General features: G+C 38.8%; 1 protein-coding gene and 1 pseudogene across 1 annotated transcript in view; both read right to left on the reverse strand.

Moving 5' to 3' along the window:
• The window catches only part of Cntnap2 (contactin associated protein like 2), a 2,135,903-nt gene that overhangs the window by 1,111,555 nt on the left and 1,001,845 nt on the right, over positions 1 to 22,503 (reverse strand). The window lies entirely within an intron of this gene.
• On the reverse strand, positions 12,786 to 13,269 carry LOC101986118 (annotated as a pseudogene).

Consider the following 22,503-nt stretch of genomic DNA (forward strand, 5'->3'; position numbering starts at 1 on the left):
TGAGAGCAGGCCTTTCTTCCATGACCCTCCTCTTTATGGTTTGTGACAAAGCATCTTACTGAAATTGAAGCCCATCAACTTGGTTAGGCTGGCTGGCCAGTGACCTGCAGGGATTCATTCATCTCCACTCTCAAAAGGCAGAGGTGATGGGCATTTGCTGCCATTCTGGATTTTTTTATTTGCGTTCGAGAGAATCCAGACTCAGGTCCTCATGCTTGGGTAGCAGACATGTATAAATCACTGCCAAGGCCCCTGACAGTGACTAAAAATGGCCCTCTTTAAAGCAGCATGTTTCAGAAATTCCAGCTTTTGTTCTAAATAATTGTGAAAGTATTGGTTTTATAATAAACTGGGAGTTTAAGTGGCTTTCATTAAATGAGAGCCCATTTACACCTGTTTGTAGCAGACAGCTCCAGAGATGGCCTGTTCTTAAGTTACCTAGGTCATTTGCTCACTCAGCTCTCAGACATAGCCAACACGTGAAAGTAACTATGAACAGAGTCCTAGCCCAGAAAAGGCATCTTCAAAAGTTATGTGTAGGTGCAATCCTTTATATTTGAATGAAAATCATTATTTTAGAATTACATCATAAAATGCCTAATAAAACCACAGCTCCTCGTTTCAGATAATTCTATATGACTCCACTTTAATAGAACTCTATATTTTTAATACTTGCTACTGAATGATTTTCACTCTTTATGCAAAAGCACTGCCTGGATGGTGCCCTCCTGTTGCCAACATAGGCAGAAGTTTAGTCCTTACCCTTTGCAAACTGATGTTGTTTGTTTCCTGCCTATTCTTCTGGTGACCTTTGGCACCAGGAGCATCTTCTGTGAATTTCTGCTCAATATCATTTCTGGCAAGTGAGCCACGAAGGGCACATTTCCAGGTATTTAGAAACCACCTCTGCTCTGCAGCCCTTCCATTCAACAACAATCAGTTTTGAGTGTCAACTGCTCTTTTGGTAGTTTTTCTTCCAAGTGGTAAAAAATACAAATGGAAAAACAATCGTAGCAGTAAGCACATTAAAAGAATATTTACAGGCATGAAGCTCCATATATGCTTGGCTTATCAATTTATATTTTAAACCAGAACTCAATAGGCATTGAAACATGAAAGCCACATTTTAAAATTAGTATTTACTTACTTATATTACTTTAAATTGCTGATTATGAGGTATGAGGTGGTGGCACAGGCCTTTAATCCCAGCACTTAGGATGCAGAGGCAGCAGGGGATGTCTGTGAGTTTGAGGTCAGTCTGGTCTACAAAGCAAGGTCCAGGATAATAAGGGCTGTTATACAGAGAAACCCTGTTTCAAAAAACAACAACTAAAATGCTGATAATGGCTTCATGATTGGCAGATACCTGTATGTAATGGTTTAAGTAAATGGTCTGTCCTGTCCCTTTACGAGACAAGTCATGCCCACTCCCTCCCCTTTCTCCCTGTCTCCTCCTCACCGCCACCCCATGACAGGCAAGCTGATCTTTAGCTTCCAAACTGAGTCATCTCCTTTCCTTCTCTCTCCCAAAGAGGTAGCTGCTACCATGGCTCCTCTTCTCTTCCCACCTCTCTCTCTTTCTTTCTCTCTCTCCTCTCTTCTCTCCCCTCTCCCCCGTCCTCTTCCTTTCCATAACCCACTAAATAAATATCTAACCTCACTCTGTATGGCATGCCTATCCATGTCTCTCTCTTATCTGCTGCATGTCTCCCTGCCCCAGAACAGCTACCTACTGAGACCTGCAGCAGTCTCGGACAGGTCTACCCATCTTGGTCTCTCACCCACCTTGCGGCTCCCTGCCTGGGACTCCTTGCCTCTCATGGCCCGCGGGCTACTTGGGGGCTCCCTGCCTGGGACCCGACTGCCTTCATGGCCCACTGTGATATCGGGACTCACTGCCCACTGCCCACTGACTGCCGCTGCTAGGAGACCTGCAGCGTTTCTGCCACTGTGCCCGTTAGCAAACCACAGCATTTTATTTAAACCATAACACTGTCATGTGTCTTATCTGTGTATATGCAAAGATGTATTACTTACTGTTGGATACACACAATAGGAAAGCAGTGTAACAAGCTACAACAGAGCATTTTTTGAAGAGGGCTGTGTGAGAAAATATAATGTCAGAGGAATGCATTTACTTTGTCCAAGAAATTCTTATCAACATGATGAGCAATGATTGATATAGGCCATATTATGAGATTCCTTTTAGTGCTAACCATTTAAAATAGGAATAAGAATCTTTAGGCATTTTACAGGGAACTCAAAGACCAATGGCCAAAAACCAGTTTTGAAGGGAAAAAACACTAAAATATTATGCAGAATACATTTAAATCAAAGATGTATATTGGGGTATGAATCTATAGTTGACATTCTGGGTAACTCTAAACATTGAACACTGAGGTCATAGAATGCCCAAGAAGATGAAAAAGAGAAGAACCTGTACTAAGAACACAGGAAGATTCATTTAATTAATTTAAATGATATCTCAGTTAAAAAGAAATAGCTATGTCTCTTGTATTCCTGATGTCTCTCAGACTTTTATCATGAAAGGATATCAAATTTTGTCAATGGCTCTTTCAGCATTTAATGAGATGATCACGTAGTTTTTTCTTTCAGTTTGTTTACATGGTGGATTACTTTGACAGATTTCTATATGGTGAACAATCCCTGAATCTCTGGAATGAAACCAACTTGATCATGGTAGATGATCTTTTTGACTATATTTGGATTTGGTTTGTGAGTATTTTATTGAGTATTTTTGCATCTATGTTCATGAGGGAAATTGGTGTGTAATTTTCTTTGTTGGGTCTTTGTGTGCTTTGGATGTCAGGGTGGCTGTGCTTTCATAAAATGAATTTGACAATGTTCTTTCTATTTCTATTTTGTGGAATATTTTTTTCTTTTTCAAAACAGGGGTTCTCTGAGTAGCTCTGGCACTCCTGGGACTCACTTTGTAGACCAGGCTGACCTCAAACTTAGAGAGATGTGTCTGCCTCTGCATCCCGAGTGCTGAAATTAAAGGTATGCACCAGCACACCTGACTGCTTTAGTGGAATAATTTGTAAAGTATTGGCATTAACTCTCTTTTGAAGGTTTGGTAGAATTCTGCAATTTTCTGAGCTTTTATGTTTTTTGGGGGGGTTATATTTTTATTTTTATTCATTTGTTTTTCAGTTTGGAGACTTTTAGCAACCCTTTCTACTTCCATAGGGGTTATAGGTCTATTTATATTGTTTATATAATCATGATTTAACTTTAATCAAGTTAACTATCAAGGAAACTGTCCATTTATTTTATATTTTCCAATTTTGTAAAATACATGTTTTTGAAGCATGAGCCAATGATTCTCTGAATTTCCTTGGTGTCTGTTGTTACGTCCTTGGTGTCTTTTCATTTCTAATTTTGTTAATTTGGATATTCTCTCTCTCTGCCTTTTAGTTAGTTTGGATACAGGTTTTTCTATCTTGCTGATTTTCTCAAAGAAGCAGATCTTAGTTTCATTGATTCTTTGTACTGCTCTGTTTGTTTCTATTTTATTGATTTCATCCCTGATTATTTACTGCTGACTACTCTTCTTGGGTGTGTTTTCTTCCTTTTGTTCTAGAACTTTCAGATGTGTTGTTAGGTTGCTAGTATGATATCTCTCTAATTTTGCCTTGAAAGCACTTAGTACTATGAACTTTCCTTTTACCAATGCCTTCATATTGTCTTATAACTGCCAGTGAGTGGGGCGGGGTTTCTCCTCGAGGGAGTGAGGATAGGGATAGAAGGGATCCTGAACTTGTGAGGGAAGGATGGAGGGACTGATTACTGAGGAAGACTACTGAAATGGGGGGCATCTTTGGAAAGAGCTAAAAACCTAGTGCAAATGGAAATTTCCAGTTATGTATGAGTGGGACCCTAGCCAAAACTCTTAGCAATGGGTGATTTGAAGCCTAATCCTGCCATCTTCTATAACCAAGCAAGACTTTCTGTGGAAAGATCGGGACACCAACCTAGCCACAAAACATTCAACCTCAAATATGTCCTGCCTACAAGATGTGCTGTGTAAAGATGGTACAGAAATTGTGCGAGTGGCCAACCAATGACTGGTCCAACTTGAAACCCATAACATGAGAAGGAGCTCACCCATGACACTGCCTGAAGGGCCACGACCCAGAGGTGGGATAGCCCAGAGACCAAGGATAGAAGCAAACATGACTAGCAAAAAAGAAAGTCAATGAAATGATTCCTAATAATATTCTGCTATACTCGTAGATTGGTGACTAGCCCAGTTGTCATCAGAGAAGCTTCACCCAGCAACTGATGGAAACAGATGAAGAGACCCTCAGCTAAATACTAAATATTTGGCAGAACTTAGGGAATCCTATGGAAGAGGAGGATAAATGACTATAAGAGTCAAAGGGTCAAGGACACCACAAGAAAACCCATAAAATCAACTAACCTGGACTTATAGGAGCTCACAGCAAATAAACTGACAATCAGTGAACCTGCATGTGACGGTCCTAGACCCTTTGTACATACATTGCAGTTGTGTAGCTTGGTCTTCTTCTGGGACTAATGGTGGGAGCAGGGGCTGTCTCTTATACTGCTGACTGCTTTTGGTACCCTTCCTTCCTTTCAGGGTACCTTTGCTAGCCTTAATAGGAGAGAAGATGCATAGTCTCACTGACTCTTAATATACCATGGCTAGTTGATATCCATAGGAGGCCTGCCTTCTTCTGAAGAGGAAGGGAAGATAGGTAGAGGGAGGGAAGGTAGTGGAGAGGGACTGGAAGGAGCGAAGGGAGGGGAAACAACAGTCTTGATGTAAAAACAAACAGACAAATAAGAAAATAATACAAAAAAAGGAAAGAAAGAAAAGAAAAATCAACTATAGCTCACTCAATGAAGCCACGAGAACATTTAAATGGCAGAGCAACTTTGGAGATAGAATATGTTCCATCAAGAGAAACATGTTCTAGCCGGGCGATGGTGGCACACACCTTTAATCCCAGCACTCAGGAGGCAGAGGCAGGCAGATCTCTGTGAGTTCAAGACCAGCCTGGTCTACAGAGCTGGTTCCAGGACATGCTCCAAAGCCACAGAGAAACCCTGTCTCGAAAAACCAAAAAAAAAAAAAAAAAAAAAAAGAGAGAGAGAAACATGTTCTTTAACTGGGTCAAATCTGTCACGGAATTCTCAATCACATCTATGATTTTACCTATAGTGCAGAGTCCCAAAAGCACTTCAAAATTTAAGCTATAAATAGCTATTTTTTTGGACAGGATTCTTTCTCTCCATATTAATATTAATAATTATATAACACAGCAATAGCCCACAGAGATGATTAGCTGAGGAAATCTGGAGCAAACTAAATGTTTTACCATGATAAATTTCTATGATAGAGATGATGCATGTTAGTTTCTCACTTATAGAATGTGTTTTTATTCATATAATACTAGATCCACCAAAGGGTTTTTCCTAATTACATAACATGATAGCATTTTTAGTGATCATTTATTCATCATTGCTTATGTGGTGGCTTGCCTCATGAGTCATTGTTGTCTCCTGAAAACTCAGTGGTAGAATTTAGAAGTGCTTTGGTATTTTGGTAATGTTCTAATTGCTGATTCAAATGTTGGTACATAAGTGTGTTCAGTTTTGTTTAATTCATTTAAATCATGGTATGAACATTTTTATGTGGATGTTGTCTTTCAATAAATATAAAATAAAGAAGCAAGACAAGATTGTATTTAATATAAAACTTAACAAATATATTTACAATATTAAATAGCAGAGGCATTGTTATTGCTAAAGAGTAATGAGGTAGATTTGCACAGACAGAGTCATAATTAAGTTAGAAAGTATTGTCCTGGTTAGGTCTTTGCCAACTTGGCACAAGATAGACTCATCTAGGAAGAGGAACATCGATTGAGAGAATGCTTCCATCTGGTGTCATAGGATGTCTACAGGACATTATCTTGTTTGATGATTGATGTCAGGGGATTCAGCTCACTGTGCATACGCCACTCCTAGGCAAGTGGTCCTGGGTCCTTTATGAATGAAAACTGATCCAATCAGGGAGAACAAGTCAGTAAGCAGTACTTCTATTTCCTGCCTCCATGGTGCTGCCTTGAGTTCCTGCTCTGAATTCCCATAGTGGGACTATCACCCGAGAGCTGTAAGATAAAATATTGCCCATTCCCTAGTTGTTGATGGTCTTAGTTTTTAATCGTAACAATAGAACTCTATCTAGGCAAGTGTGTAGGCTATGAAAACACTAGGATGTAGGAGACCGTTTATTCATTCCTGGCTGCCCAGAACCGAAATAGCCACACAGAAACTGTGTTAATTAAATCAATCACTGCTTGGCCGATTAGCTCTAGTTTCTTATTGGCTAGCTCTTACATCTAAAATTAACCCATTTCCAGTATATTATATTTTAATATGAGGTTTGTGACCTACCTTCAAGGTTCCAGCTCATGTCTTTTCCCTCTGGCAGCTACCTAGCATCTTACAACTCTGCCTTTTTTTTCTCTCAGTATTCAGTTTAGTTGCCCTACCCACCTACCTCTATTCTGCCCTATCACAGGCTAAGCCAGCTTCTTTATTCATTAACCAATAAAAGCAGCATATGTACAGAAGGACTTCGCCACACCATTAGGATTTTTGAAATATGAATTATAATACCACATAAGAGGAAGGAAAGATACTGTGTTTGGAAAGCCAGTGGTTAGATGGCTCAGTGGACATTTACTGTACAAGTTTGATGACCTGCCTGTGGCCATGTCAGAGGAGCAGCAAGTGGTAATTGAATCCAGGGGATGAAACAACCACCATGCAACGCACTGATGGGCAAATCTTAGATAGACAAGACATTGAGGACTTTGGCCTCAGAATATCTCCTGCTGCTGCCGTGTCTTTACATGTTTATCTCTGCCATTTTGCTCTGCCATCTGACATGGTGTGAATGAATGTAGGGAGATACATACTGCCCTTAACGTAATGTTGTTATCTCTTGAAAAATATCCTGTTCTACTGAGCATTTTTAACCTGTGGATTCTTTTTCATATACAAAAGTTTAGATTTGTGATTCTTCTTAGATTTTTTATAAGATTACCTTTTGTGATTAAATAATAAAACAATTGATCTTTCTTTGTAACTGCAAAATGCAGTCTGCCAGTAAAAGTACTGGCTGAGAAAAAAATACCTTGCTTGCCTATACTCTATTAATCTATAACAAGATGTTTGGTTATGAATGTGTGTGGGTTCTTGGGACCATTAGTTTTTCACCTTTAATACATAAAATGTTTAGTCATGTAAGGTATATGGAAACATGCTGTTTTTTACTTCTATTCATTATAATTATTCACTTGAAAAATAGAATGTAACTGTGTTGCAATTTTTATATTGCCTGATGGCTTTACTGGGGTATATTGAGAAAAAAATGTAGACATGATAGAAGGAAAACACCAGGAAAGATGTAGGAGGAAAAGTAGAAAGAAGACATCAAGAGAGACAGAAGGGAAACATTAGAGAAATAGGGTAGAACAAAAACAATAAGAATAATAAAATGAAGAACTGAGTTTTGGTCCTCAGCAATGTCCTCATGCGTCTGTTTGTCAGGTAGTTCACCTGCTCTACTATCTCCTCTTCAGTTCCTCTGAGCTGCTGAAGGTTAGCCGTTCATCAATACCCTAGGTGAGATCCTGACATGTTACAGATGTATGTGTGTATGTGTATGTGTATGTGTATGTGTATGTATATGTATTTTCCCCCTTTCCCACCAGCCCCAGTGAGTTAAGCTTCACTCCCTCAGATAGAAAAGTCAAGTTGAGTGATTAGTCTGCCAACTGCATGGCTCTTGTTCAAACTCTGAGCTGCTAGAGGCTGGTGCTCATGGCAGTAGTAGTGACCAGTGGTCCTCATGGCTGTAGTAGTGACCAGTGGTCAAAGCCCAGAACCTTTGGTGAAAGGAGAGAAGTAACTCCTGAAAGTTGTCCTTACATCTCCATATGTGTGCCCCCAACTAAAAGTAATAGGTACGTTTAAAATTTAAAAGTATTATTGATAAACTAGGACATAGAGAGGCTTCCTCAAAGTTCCGAAATGGATTTCAAAACAGTTCCATAGGCTTTAAAATGTTGTGACTCAACTGGGCATGGTGGTGCACGCCTTTAATCGCAGCACTCAGGAGGCAGAGGCAGGTACTTAGTCTATCTACCCAGTGAGTTCCAGGACAGCAGAGGAACACAGTGAGATCTTGTCTCAACCCTCCTTCAAAAAAAAAAAAAAAAGAAAAAGAAAAAACTACATCTTTTTCTTCAATATTAAACCGAATTTCATGTTGAAACTTAAGAGTTTTCCTCTGGTTAATTTATCAACCATGATTAAGGGTCCTTTATACCTCACAGACACATGATTGCAAAAGGTTTTAAATTAGAAGATTTAGAAGGGGCATGACATTCCAGCAGAGAATTCTTCAGATTTTGTTTTTCCCTCTTTAAGCCATATAGACAATTCCATCTTTATTGACACTTTGTCTCTGAGGAAATTTCATGTTTATTCTCTCTCTCTCTCTCTCTCTCTCTCTCTCTCTCTCTCTCTCTCTTTCTCTCTCTTTCTCCCTTTTCTCTTCTCTCTTTCCATGACGGAGATTTAGTTCAGAACTGTATCCATACCGAGTAAGTGCTCTGACACCCAAGTATAACCTGGTCCTCTTAAGCTGAAAGCAGACCATCTCTGGACTTCTCAGAAAGGAAAGTTCCTATAACCTCAGGCTGAGCCTCTATTATCCTCCAGTTGTCATAGATCAATAACCTTGAATGCTGCTTATCAATTTAGTGCTCTTGAATGTTTTACAGATAATACTTTCTTCATAAACTGGGCCTTATAGTGAGTCCTAGGAAAAGTCACATATTATGTGTATGTAACCATAATTTTGAAAAGGCATGCAATGTTTGAGAAAGGATGCTCCTATGGCTGCATTCCATCAGAATTATGGAGCACATGATTTCTTAAACTTTTCCTGCACTGTGACTCTGGGTAAAGAGGTATATAAAAGACACATAGTAATCAAACATTTATAACAATAAATCACAGCCGGGCGATGGTGGCTCACGCCTTTAATCCCAGCACTCGGGAAGCAGAGACAGGCGGATCTCTGTGAGTTCGAGACCAGCCTGGTCTACAAGAGCTAGTTCCAGGACAGGCTCCAAAGCTACAGAGAAACCCTGTCTCAAACAAACAAACAAACAAACAAACAATAAATCACAAAGATGTTTATTTAAAAAAATGTTTTAATTACACATATTTTTATCACTTATTAAAGATTGAGGCAAATTTACATATTAATGAGATGTTTTCTTATTTATTTTTACATAAAGAGTTAAACCTTGGATGGACATTTTATATCACAGCATAGAACATCTTGAATATTTTTCATAGTTTTGTGAGAGTTGATTAGTAATTTGATTTTATAATCATCTATGCCGAGATGTCCATATAAATATGAAATGCTAGATAATTAAGGGTCATTTCAGGAATTGCTGGAAATTCTGTCCTAACCCTAAGCCCAATTTAATTTAATGAAGTTTTATGAAACTCAGTCAGAAACTCAAACAGCAGATGTTAAAACAAATCAAATATTCTAATGCAATATGATCCAAAGACATACTTACATACTAAATAAGGGTGGTAGGAAAACAGTAAGTCTCTGTTTTCTGTAAATAGGCCATTATGTTTCTGTGGGAGCAGAAAACTTAGCATGTGCAGCAAATATGACCATTCACAATTTTCAAGACCTCGAGTTGGAGCTGAGGCTTTTCAGGCAGCGTGTGCTGACCCTGCATGGTGTGGCTGTGTGTACATTGTCCACAGTGGGGTGTGTGCTCAGGAGCTGAGGCTTTTCATGCAGTGCGTGCTGACCCTGCATGGTGTGGCTGTGTGTACGTTGTCCACAGTAGGGTGTGTGCTCAGGAGCTGAGGCTACAGGGAGCCCATGCAATATGGTATGGCAGCGAACACCTCAGGGTAATGACGTGTTTGTTTTTGAACTGATTTTTGATTCTACAGGCCCAGAAACCTTTTACAAATGACCCTCAAGTTTAGTTATGCAACCTCTTTTTAGGTCAAGACTCACATTTGAAGAAACTAGGGCAGAGAACATTCTCAGGGCTACCAGTCAGAGACATCATATCCCAGACTTCTACTTGTGTGTGAAGAACTCCTAGTCACTGACACAGCCTCCCAAGGGAAGCAACCCCACAATCTCTCACAATAAGGAGACACCAGAAGCACAGAATTCAGGGAGGGGTGGACTAGAGTGGGATAGTTAAGCAGTACTTGGCCTAGGGCACAGCCTGACTTCCAGTTTATGTCCCTCTGTAAGACTGACAGTCTTGCCAATCTTCCAGGTTAACAGACAGCATTTAAACCCCAGGAGTGGAGTTGGTAGCCTTCTCCAGTCAGCTCCATATAAGTCATATCTAAAAGAAGGCATCTGAATTTGGATTAGCCAAAGATATTTGGACACACAAAAATTATCAATTGACAAATGGCCAATTTAACAAATTTATTACCAATTTATCAGGTAATACTATGAGCCAATACTCTTTTTGAATACATTTTATGAATATGAATGTATTCTTATGAATACATTCATGAATATACTTCTTTTAAATATATTCGATAAATGTGAATATATTACTAGTATTTTAAGATTGTTCAGTTTATCAAAAGCTAAGGGTCACAGGTTTAGCCTTTTAATGAATATATTCATGAAACACATTCATGAAGAATGTGGTTCTAAACTAAATCATCCCGAGAACATGGTGAATAGAGACTGAGTCAGCAAATCCCTCTACCTACTCATTTATCTGAATGACAGGCCAAACACTGGCTGTTGGCAAGATGTGGAAACAATCTTATTTACTTCCTAGACCAAAACTTCCTAAAGCATCTACTTGTTGTGTAATAATTGTTTAACTATGTAAAGATGTGCTACATTTGTTTCTTCTTCATTTAACTATGTAAAGATATGTTGTTTTCCTTTATGTTGCATTTGTTTAAGTATGTGTTATTGTTTTATGTTGGCTGCCTAAGGCACTTGATTGGCCTAATAAAAAGATAAAAGCTAATAGCTATGTAGAGAATGGGTAAGTAGGGCTGGTGGGCAGGGGGGAAAAGGAGGAGCAGTCAGCCAGCCAGGGGCCAGCCAGTGGAGGCTCAGCCAGCTGACATGGGAGAAGGAGGAAAGTAGAATGGACAGTACCACAATGAGGTAAACCAGCCTGATGGCAGCACATAGGTTAATAGAAATGGATTAATTTAAGTTTAAAAAAAAAACTAGCTAGATACAAGCCTATGCTAAGGCCAAGCATTCATAATTAACAATAAGTCTTCATGTCATGATTTGGGGGCTGGTGGTCCACCAAAGCCTACTGTATCTACTCTCTACAGATTCTGGCAAAGCAACTCTACATGTCATGATTTTTCCTACTTCAAGGAGTATGTGCTCACGTAATGTGAACATGAATGATACCAAATCCTGACATTTTTTATAAAATATGATAAGGAAACTTCATCACATTAGTTTTCATCACTCTGTGTTTGAATCTTGAATGTTTCACATAAACATTGCAAACCCAGGCAGGTATTCATCCTATCAGTGAATTTGAATAAATTAACAAATGAGGATATCAAGATTAATAAGTAAGAATGCAGTTCAGTGGGAGAGCACCTGCCTAGCATAGTATTGCCAAAGCCCTGGGCTCCAGTCCAGAACTGAAAAGGAAGAAAAAGTGTAAGCTCTAGTGGCCCAGATTTACAATCCCATTATGATAGAGGCTGAGACAGAGGATTATAAGTTCAAAGTTAGCCTGGACTATAGAGTCTATTTAAGACTAGCATGAAAAACTAAATAATACCCTATCTTGGAATCACAAAATAAAAAGCAAGTATATAACTCAGTGGAAGGACACTTGTGCAGTTTGTGAAAGTCTCTGCTTCAAGACCCCAGGACAGAAAGAGAGTGGGTAGGAAGAGAAAAAGAGAAGAGAATATGTGTTTGTTAGGGGACATGTCAATTTCTGGTAATAGCTTACAAACTTGGTAATGAGATTCAGGTTACAGGATTCAAGATGCAGCTATTTCTCATTTTTCCCCAGATACTGCAAGTTTGAAATCTCAGATCTCATATGTAATATATATATTCTATCTATCTCTATCTATGTATGTATATATATATAGCATTGTACTGTATTTTTCAGAAACCTTATTTTCTTAAATTATAGTAGAAATAAAATACATCAAAGCAACTCCACATAAAAACATACAAACAAGGTTTATGTGAATGTAATAGTTATTATCACTAATTATGTTTTCTACTAAGCCATGATTGGCTTCATTAAATAACACATTAGTCTTTTTTTCCTTGGCTTCATGAGTTGGAGTACAATGAGATTGCTTGACTTAAATTTTGTGTGGCTTCACAAAGACCCAAGTGTTTTTTCCCCAAAGGGCACCACAAATATTAAAAAAAGCAGATCCTAGCTGAACATTGTTATTCTCTGAGAAAGTCATCAAAACCACATGAAAATGTTGGCATTTCAAAAGACGCGATTGCATTTTATTGAGCATGAATTCTACCAGAAATGTTTGTGGTCGTTGAACGTGAAGCCTGGACATGAGGCAACTAACTGTGCTGGAGGGAGTCTGACCCTTCTTTTTCATTTCTGAACTGTGCAAAGACAGAAGTCTTCTGCTGTTTTTCTTTATGCAATCCCTTCCTTTTTTTCTAAGTGTTAGCATTTAATTGGCCTCCCTGAGTGGCTTCAAGCCACCAGAACACAGGCATCTCCAACACCCTTTATCTTCTCTTCAGCTCTTCTGCTGAAAAATTTGGCTTTCACGATGACAGGCTGCTTAGGGAGCTTTCCCTTCCCCAGAACTTTGTAGTAGCCCGATCCCACGACATCAATGATGGGAGCAACTCCAGTCTTGTTCTTCGAAGCGTTGACCCGGGTCTGCTCACTGACCAGCGTCCACAGTTTATCCAGGTTGACAGTCGGGCAGAAGCTCTGGTTCCTCTTTAAGTGGTAATGCCTCATCCCAACTTTCCCGAAGTAACCTGGATGATATTTGTCGAAGCTGACCCTGTGATGATGCATGCCTCCAGCATTCCCGCGTCCTCCCTGATGCTTGCAGTCTTTACCGATTCGGCCATGGCCGTGGCTCACGTGGCCCCGGAGTTTCCGGGTCTTCCTCAGTCTGGATGGCATGACGGAGGCGGAAAGGAAAGAGGGAGGATCCCTTCCTTTATTATATGCATTTCCAACTTTCTCTCAATGGAAATTCAAGCACACAGAAGTTGTACACTTTTCATTGTTGGTTTTCTTATTTGTTTAAATGAAGGCTTTTCAACTAACTCAGAACTTATAGGGACAAAAGCCATAGTTCATAATCAGCTTTATCTGTAGGGAAAGTGATTAAACTTTCTATGTCATCAACAAAGGTATTAGTATGAGTCCATTGAAATTGATGCCAAAATATTTTCATGTGACCCTGAGCTGGTTCAGTCTCCGCACACAGAGGTTTTAAGAGATAAACCCATGCTTTCCTATAGGCTCGGTCCACACATGTGAGGACAGATGCCTGACTGCCGCTTTGTCAGCGTGGGGACACTTCTCAGTCATCTATGCCCGGCATCCTGTGAACACTAGAGTTTTCTGCTTTCATAGGTGAAGCTTACTATTGCCTCAAATATGAGTCATAATCATTTTGATCTTAGGATACTTGTATTAGTTTGTTGCAAAAAGGATCTTGCAATAATGAGCCATACTTGAGCATGTTTGGAACAATGCCTGGCTTGGACATGTTATGGGAAGCAATGCCGAGAGACAATTGGGGTGATTTTCCTAGCTAGGTACTTGGTGCTGTAACTTACCACCTACTGTATCAAGACAATGATTTCCACACTGAAGATAATAAAGACTTTTTTTTTAAGGAAGTCAGAAGTCATATGAACACATATGGGGATTATGGCCTATTGGCGTAAGTGTAAAGAACACTCATAATGCCTAAATTCAACACTTAGGGATTGAATATCTGGAGAAATACATTTTTTTAGTGAAATTTATTATCTCTAGTGTGTGTAAAAGATATAGTAACAAAACTGTTTGCCATAGCCTGGCACTGAAGAAAAACTGATATTTTACATTTTTTTTCTGTTCAAGAGATTTCTTTTAATTAAAAGAATGCTATATCTTAACAAGAATACTCTATACAGAACTTTAATGCAAAAACTTAAATTAGCATATTTGAATGTATTATTTGAAATTTAATCCTATTTTCACAAAATTTTAGGTAGATTACAATAACATTAAAAATTAGATAAGTGTTTCTAACATATTTTGTATAATATAAAAAAGATAAGGTTCAGAGTGAATATATTTGTTATTAGCTATTTAATCAACTTCATATAATTCATGTTTCAAGTACATATTTTTGGCTGTGTCTTGTAGTCTATATACAATGATCTATATTCAGAATAGAAGCCACTTTTTATTTATTAAATTTTATGATAATAAAATTTTGAGCTTTACTTTGTTGAATGAGAACTTATAAAATTCTACTGTAAAGTTAGTCATTTTCAAAAGATAATTACATAGACTTTATTACCTAACGCTTCTCGCTCCAACCTTCTAGAAGGCAGATAATTAAAGAGAATAAAGGGATTATTCTGTCCACGAGTAAAATTGAATGATATCATTCACCTGACATATTTGCCTGTCACTCTGAAATCTCCTGGGAACAAGTACAACTTGCAATATGATCCTGACATCAGAGGTAGTTACTAATTAATGGGGAACATAAATGGGGAAGGAAGCAGATACTGTTAAATAAATTTACAATAAGAGGGGCAGAAAGACTGTGAGAACCTGGAGGAATGGAGGCAGACATGACAGGGATGTTACACAGAAAGACTGTGAGAACCTGGAGGAATGGAGGCAGACATGACAGGGATGTTACACACAAGAATTCAAAGCAGCCGTGACTGCAAAAGCCTGCACAAGACCAAGCCAGCCTGATTCCCAGCATTTGTATGAAAGTTCTTATGAAGTTTTACTTCTAACTGAGGGACTAGGTAATTATTGACTTCTGGGTGAGGGAAAGTCAGCTTTCTTTGTATTAGGCCCCTGATACATCCATACACATATTGGCAGCACTAAGTGCAATCAGTGGGTTTGAAAAGGAGTTCACAAGCATTCATCGTCTCTTGTTCACAGTGCATGGCAGTCTGTGTTAACATGTGCTATAACAAGAAGCTTCTCCTGGCAGGTCCCAGCCATCACCAGGAAAGAGAGACAGCACAAGAAAAGTGTTAAGAGTCAGAGGTTTTGGATTACAAAAACAAAACAAAACAAAAAAACTTTTCTTTTCCAGGCAGAGAAAGCTGTTTGTACATATGAACTTTCAGCAGTTGTGAACTCAAGTCGGACAGAATCCTAACGTGGAGAGGGGAGGTAGATATAAAGTCTGCCTCTGGCTAAGGAGCTATGGCAATGCATAGCTGCTGGAAGAGGATGAATCAGTTTCCTTCAAGAGTGTGGCCCCTAGTAGCTCCGTCATGCTCCAGTGGAAAGTCATATATCTAAGCCTATAAGGTCAGTACAAACTACATTTTATGGGTTTAAAAAATAAACGACCACAACAAAATCAAAAAAGAGGACACGAAGTTGGGTGTTTAGGAAAGTGGGAGTAAAACTGGAAAGAATGGATTATGATCAAAATACATGGTAAGGAATTTCAACGAACTAATAATTTAAAAAAAAGAATTCAATGCTAGGGGAAAATGAGTGTGTAAAGTTGGGAAGGAAAAGTGATGAGTCAGAGAGGAAGGAGTTGGGGTGGGTTGGATTAAAACTCATCTATTAGATACTGAAATAATTAAAATTTAAAAGCCACAGTAATTTGTGCATGGAAAAAACATCAAGGAAGACAGAAGGCTTTGTGGAAATTTCTATTTACGGAAATGTTATGTGCATAAAAGGACCTGAAGAACTTACAGAGTGCCTCCCCCTTTTTTAGCTCCATGAATACATAACTAAATACATGCCATCCACACGCTGCTCTCTTTACACACTCAGAGATGTAAATAGTCATTCATGCACGGCACATTTGTTGAGTGAAGAAGCTGCTTGCCCAGGCCTGACAGAGAGCACTTGGCATTCTTTCATGTGTGCAGTGGGAGGAATGATGAGAGGTGTTAGAGAGAAGTAGATAATGAAGGGCTTGAATCTCAGCTTAAGAAGGTTGCATTTCATTCAGTTAGAAATTTATGGAGTGAAGAAGTGGCATAATTAGAGAAATCTTGAGAGAATGACGTTAGCGGCTATCAATTATGAGTAAAACATGATAGCTCTTCACTGACATCTCTACACATCTCTCCAAATAAATGTCCCTAATGTATATGTATAGAGTTTAACATAAATAAATTCAACGCTATACTTAGATATGCGAATCATTACCATTTGCCACTCAAAAGTGAGTGAGAAAATGGTTTGGTTCAGAGGCTCAGCAGAATTAACATTTTAGTTTCAATTCAGTAGCTCGCCCTGTGATGCTCCTGCAAAATTCCATTTACTCAGCTATGGGCCCAGCTTTGTGGTGATATAGTTCTTTGTGGCTTGAGTTCCCATTTTGTTTTTACATCTTTTATGTGTCCCTTCTATCACTCATCAGAGCCTTACTGTTATATAGCCCTGAACTCTCCTGGAGTAACTCTTCAACTGGAGAATGCAATCCCACTTTGAAACAGTCTTAAAAGTCCATATTTGCCCTTCAGCTACTCATGCATGAACATGTTTACAAATTATGTGCATGCATCCATAGTTAGTCACTCCCCAAAACATATTGTAAGGCATCACGTCTCATTTGTAGAAACAGCAGAATTAGAGCTGTCATTGGTGTCTTATGAACATAAATTATTGAGCCGTAAGTCGTGAGATAAATGGCAACACAGCACTTGATTTCATCCCTGAGGTTACTGTGGCACTCACTGTCAGTCAAACACTGGGGCAACAACTTGGCTTTCCCTGCTATTGTTACTGTCATGGCTGACACCACGACCCTATCGCAGGGGAAGCAGTCTCTTTCCTAAAGCCCACAGGGCCACACGGCATTGCACATTCTGTTCTCATTTGCAGTACCTGTGTTTCATCTGTAGTGATATTTGGGGAAAAGTGGAGACTGTTGAACCGCAAATAGGATCTGCAAGAATAACTTCTTGTAAACACAAATACACATAAAAGTATATAAGTAAGAAACTTAAAAGACTCTAACAGTCATTAACCTACCATGCTGTTCCCAAAACATAAGCTTCAGAAAAACAGGTATTTAATTCAACATACATTTTATTGGGCTTTATTGGACTTAGAAATGTGTACTTGGGTTACAGTTCTGTTTAAAAATGTAGCTTATGGGTATGTATCATTTGACACCTCAAAACCAGTTCACTCTGCTGTAATTGTTCACTTTCCATTAATAATAATGGCATAACAATTAAAACAAAATGCACCAACCTTAGAAGTACACAGTCCACATGACAGTTAGCCTGGCTGACAGTGCCACCTTTAAGCTTAGGTTTAGCCTTCAGTGAGGGCTTCTGGTTGATCATGAAATACAGCAAAGTACATTAGAGGTGGTGCCAGTGGCCACTCAGCGGAAATATGCAACTTACGTTTCCTTAGTTCAAACCTGCCAGGCTCCATAGCAGCCTTTGAGGGAGAACAACAATGAAAAGCAGGTATATCCTTTGTCACGTATGTAAAGTGTACAAACCCCATACCAATTTATTTTGGTCCTTCCATGTCTAGATCATTTCAATTAACAAAATATATTGAGCTAAGTGACCTGGATGATCAGTGGATTTAAATCTACTCTTTTCCATATAAAGACTCGGAACATGAAACAAAAGTATAGGCAGGGGTGGGGCTATGACAGATGTTCTTGCACCCTCTCAAAGTCAGTATAAATTGACCTTCATTTCCACCTGCCAGTCTCACTCTGGAGGAATAGGCAGATGAAGATGAATACTATGAGAGCTACTCTTGGTTGTCAACTTGACTACTTCTGGAACCAAATAAAAAAAATGGAGGTCACACCCATGAAGAATTTTTCTTAATTCTAATTAAGCAAATAAAGAAACACTTTTTATTTTGGGATGCGCCTTCTGCTGGAGGCCTATATATTATATGGTATATACTCTTATATAGTATATAAGGACATGGAAGAAGGAAGCATTTTCCCCTTGCCAGCTTGCTTTCAACTTACAAGCAAGTACATTCATTTGTGGGATGAATCCTTTGGAATTCTAGCTGAAGACCAGCTGAAACATCCAACTTTATAGACTGAATGACTTCTAGATTCTTGGACTTTCCTTCATAGACAGCCATTGTTGGATTAGTAGCAAAAATTCTTTCATATCACACACACACACACACACACACATATATATATACATATATATATGTATATATATATATACATATATATATATGTTCCATTTCCCTAGAGGACCCTCATTAATGTTAGAATTCACTAGTGTCATAGAGATGACTCTAACCTGGAGATCTGAGAAAGCTGGTGACCAGGAGCCTGAGAACAAGTTCATTAGATGGAGAGGCATCACAGGCTTCTAGGATGGGAAATGGTCATTTGAAGTGGTAGGTACAGTGAAGAAGCAAAATGTGCTCTAGAGACTCTAGGCAACTTGGCTTGTGTTGAGGGTACCTGGAGCAGAGTGGATGTTGCTTTATTAATTTTAACTCGAACTGACTAGACCATAAAAATATTTACATTCTCTAGGAAGACATTTGGACACTGTAGAGAAACTGAGAAAATTTCAGTGGTTACTTAAATTTGTTTAGGGAAATCAATAATCTCCATGAAACTGAGGTGAAATGAAGAGCAGGAAAAACACTCTTGTGCCGACTGTCTCTCAAATGAATGATATTGTAAAGGAACATTAACTTACTTAGTAGCTAAGACAAGGATCTATTCAATTTAACAGAGTATTATGAGCTCGAAAAGTTGTTCTTTCACGGAAGTACCTAAATTTTATTCTGAGAACTTAAGTTCTACACATAAGAATGTTAACTCAAGATGTAATGAACTGGCAGAGATACAAAGTCTTCTCCAAATTCATGCAGAATCATATTACAGGAAGAGAATCAAGCTGTAAAAATTACCTAGTGGACTTTCCATCTTTTCTGGGGGTCCTTAAAAGGAAAATAGTAGATAAATTAAAGAAATCTACTACCTTCAACAGAGGGACTCCAGAAGGAGCCTGCCAAACAAGGAGGAAGATGCCTGAGAAGCCACTGGAAGACTAGATTTGAGAAGGCAACTCTTCCTTCAGCTCCTGACACAGGAGTTCTGGAGCACAGAATTGCACTTTGGGAAGAAACTCTCCCTTCTGAGCTTCTGTGAGAAACTAGAGAAAAATTTCACCCAAAGATGACAGCCTCTGAACGAGATATGAAGACAATCCCATATTTATTGTGCTCTGGTTATTAGTAGCCTTTGGCTTTATGACATTATACTTGTCATTAATAATCTTTGAAATAAGGCCCCTTATAGTATCAAACCAATGGGCATTGCTGGAAGAGCAATGACTGGCAGAGACAAAATGTTAACTACAAAGTATAAATATATGTGCAACTTTGAATTTTTTAGGTGATATATTCAATAGAAGGATACGGTAACCATACTTTAATTTTAAATTCTTTAAAAGCTACATTTATTTATTTAATTTGTGTGTATGTCTGCATGCATGTGCTTATTGTGTGAGTGTGTATAATATAGCAGCATGCATATAGAGGTCAGAGAACAACTTACAGAAGTTGGTTCTTTCCTATCATTCTGGACTCTAAGGATCAAAGTGACACTCTCAGGCTTTGCATAGATTGCACCTTTATGTGCTGATCTACCCACTGGCCCAGGAATTTAATTTCATAATATATTTTCTTTAAATCAATACATTCCCAATAATGTTCAGCATATAATCAATATGAAAACATTACTGAGATGTCTTGTCCCTCTTCTTTTTTTTTCCATTCAGTCTTTTGTAGACCAGAGCATATAAAGCTTTTAACAAAACTGTATACTTCAATTGGCACCAGCCACGTTACAAATGACCCACATGTACTTGGATCTAAGACCAAAAGTCCAAATACTATAGATACAGAAAGATGGGTCAGGATCTGTGTTTTCACTAAACTCTGTGAATTCTAAGTAAGCCACATATCTGAGCAATCATGTTTTATCAGTCTTTTTTAAATAATTCTTTCCACTCAACCTCAGGATTTAACACTCGGAATTCTTCATTCTCCCGCCCATACTTTTACTTGGTGAACTCCTATCCATAGTAAAAATTCTAACTCAAATAGTACTCACTCAGGGAAATTATTCGTTACTGGATTTGTACCAATTCTCTCAAAAACAGAATGCACTTAAGAGCAAACACAAACAAAACCCTGGTTTGTATTTCTATGCCATCTGTGTTCTCTCTACCATAGTTGTCTGAGCACATATGTTGTCAGTGATGACTGGTACCCACTGTATGGGGAGAGGTACTGAATCTGCACCTAGCAGAGCCTCTGGGCCATGGCTCGGTCACACCCTATGACATGGAGAGAAGGCAAGAGAAAGGGGAAGATGGAAGGAGTCCAGTATGCCTCCCACACTGAGTCTATCTCTCCACCTATTCTGAAAAAGTCTTTGTTCTTCATAGCCAAAGAGTCTAGAGAGTGTATATTTTAGCTAAAAGTTACCCTAGTTATGCAAAAACATGATAAATGGGATGAAAGTGCCTCTCAATGCATTTTTACATATATATATATATATATATCGGGATATTTTTATCTTCGAATTTTGAGGAGCATTCAAAGGGAATTTACTATGATTCAGGCTTCTAGGCATTCAAAGTTCTAGAGGTGCCCAACTATGGAGGGTAAATCAGGTTACTTTTTAACATAAATGTTTCTGAAAATCTGACAGATGTATACAAGCCCAAGGCATGTACACAAACGTGCTTCCCATAATCACTATTAATTTGGCCCAAGCAATTTTCAGATGTTATGTCATATCACACAGACAAAAGTTTCAACAACCTGAATAAGACCTTGGGAAAGAATGGATTCAAGTTCCCAAAGTTCGATAACTTATTGCCTGTTTTTTTCTGATGCTAAAAACATATCCTGTGTTTGTATCTTAGTTTTTATTTCTTGTTTTATATTTTTTAAATACATCTCTGATTTCTTGAAAGTATCATGTTCCACAACACTTGGATTTATATCCACTGAGAACATGAAAGTTTTCACCATTGATTTTTTTGTATATTAAGTAAAGATAATTCGATCTTTCCCACCTTTGGATGGCAATATGTGTGAGTGTGCACGTGCATTCGTGTGTGTATGTATGCATGTGTATGTATGTATGTGGCCAGCACAAAACAAGCTGTTGCAAGGTGCAGACAGGCAAAAGAGTAACAGGGAAAGGAAGAGAACAAGGTACAATCCAGGGGTAAAAATACTACAAGGCTAATAAAACTTCCCCTGAGTGAGTAATACTCTCCATCAGCAGGCTAGCCTTATCCTCAAGAAAAGAATAATGTGGAAACATGAAAATGGAAGATTAAAAGCCAGAGACTCTGGAAGTTTTAGTATTTGAGGAATATTAGATGTATATACCATAAAACTTCAGTTGTGAGTTTCATGGCACTTGCTAGCATGTTCATTCATTCAATACCTGAGTTCCATTCATTCAGTTAGCGAAATTTTCCAGGCAGTAGGACAGGTGCTGGAGATGAATGCTAAGCACCAGTGTTCCTATCCTCACCAATTCCTCACATAAGCCTGAGGACACCGCAGTACAAATTCAGACAGAAGGTGACATGTCTGATGGCACAAGGGAAACATTCCTGGGGAGGCCAGTCAAATTTCACGACGTAAAAGATCCGTACGAAGAATGTGAAAAAGAAGCATGTTTCTAGGGGGCCTTCTGTCCCTGCATCACTATGCTGTACTTATGGGTATATACTACCCAGCCCAGTTTTCTACATGAGTTCCAGATCTTATGCTTAAGCCTTAAGTCTGCATAGCGAGCACTCTACCAACTCTCTTTGTGACTTTTCTAGAGTTGTGATGAGATTATCTGATGAAAACAGCTTGAGGTACACAGGGTTCATGTGTCTCCCAGTTTCATGCTACCGTTGATAAGCAGGGTAAGGTGTGCTAGTCTTCAGCTCCCTTTTTCCCTTTCACACAGTTCAGGGCATCCACTCAGGAAATGGTGGTGCCACTCACAATGGGTGGGTCATCTCACCCCAATAAATGCAATCAAAATAACTCCCCCCCGGGTATGCTCAGGAAGCAGATTCTGTCGAGATCACAGTTCACACTATCTGTCACACTGGCCAGGCTGTCCTTCCAGTTCCTTGATTGACAGTTCACACTATCT

The sequence above is a fragment of the Microtus ochrogaster genome, linkage group LG12 (assembly GCF_000317375.1).
Source record: "Microtus ochrogaster isolate Prairie Vole_2 linkage group LG12, MicOch1.0, whole genome shotgun sequence".
Lineage (NCBI taxonomy): Eukaryota > Metazoa > Chordata > Mammalia > Rodentia > Cricetidae > Microtus > Microtus ochrogaster.